Below are 771 nucleotides of genomic sequence, written 5' to 3' on the forward strand. Positions count from 1 at the left end.
GCGGCTCCGCCCTCGGCGGGCAGCCCCCGCGCAGGGTGGCGGTGGGCTGGCCGGTCCCCGCCCCCTCTGCCTTGCAGCCTCCTGCGTGGAAAGGCTCCGCGCCCTTCCCCTTCCCCAGCGTGTGGAGGGGTCTCCGGCCGCCTGCCCCCCTCGGCCTCCCCGGACTCGGGAGGCACCGCTCGCCCACGTAGGGGACAGTCCGGTTGTCCCCTGTCCTCTCTTGAAAGGAAACCCGACGCCTTTATGTCCTCTGTTTGTCACTTCCAGAGAAAGAGAAGATCAAGGCGTGGGGTTTCCTATCAAGGAGCAGACAACCGGAATGTCCTCTAGGATGGCCACCCTAGCCAGCCCGGATGTGGCCTTGGGGCGAGCAGGCGGGGACAGTGGCGGTGTCAGTGGCCTGCTGCCAGCTTTCCTGCCCCATGGGGAGCTCCACGGGCCATATTGGGCCCACGGGCCAGAAGTTGAGCACCTCTGCTTCACACCAGTGAAGGCAACTGTTTGGCATTGAGCTTACCCCACCAATCTCCCTCCATTTATTTTTGACTACAGAAAAGTAATAGAGCAATTCTGTTGCAGAGGACGTGGAGAGACCCCAGCAGGTCGACGCGTTCATGGCGCTACAGATTCCCGTTGGAAATCTCTGGGTTTCTCTTGGGAATCCTCTGTCACCTAACAGCGCTCATATTGTTTAGCACCCTTAAAAGGATATTACATCAATCTGGTTTGAGAATCACTGGCCTAGAGACTGCAGGTTTCCCTCGTGCTATG

The sequence above is a fragment of the Gavialis gangeticus genome, unplaced genomic scaffold (assembly GCF_001723915.1).
Source record: "Gavialis gangeticus isolate Ggan-Ray unplaced genomic scaffold, GavGan_comp1, whole genome shotgun sequence".
NCBI lineage: Eukaryota > Metazoa > Chordata > Crocodylia > Gavialidae > Gavialis > Gavialis gangeticus.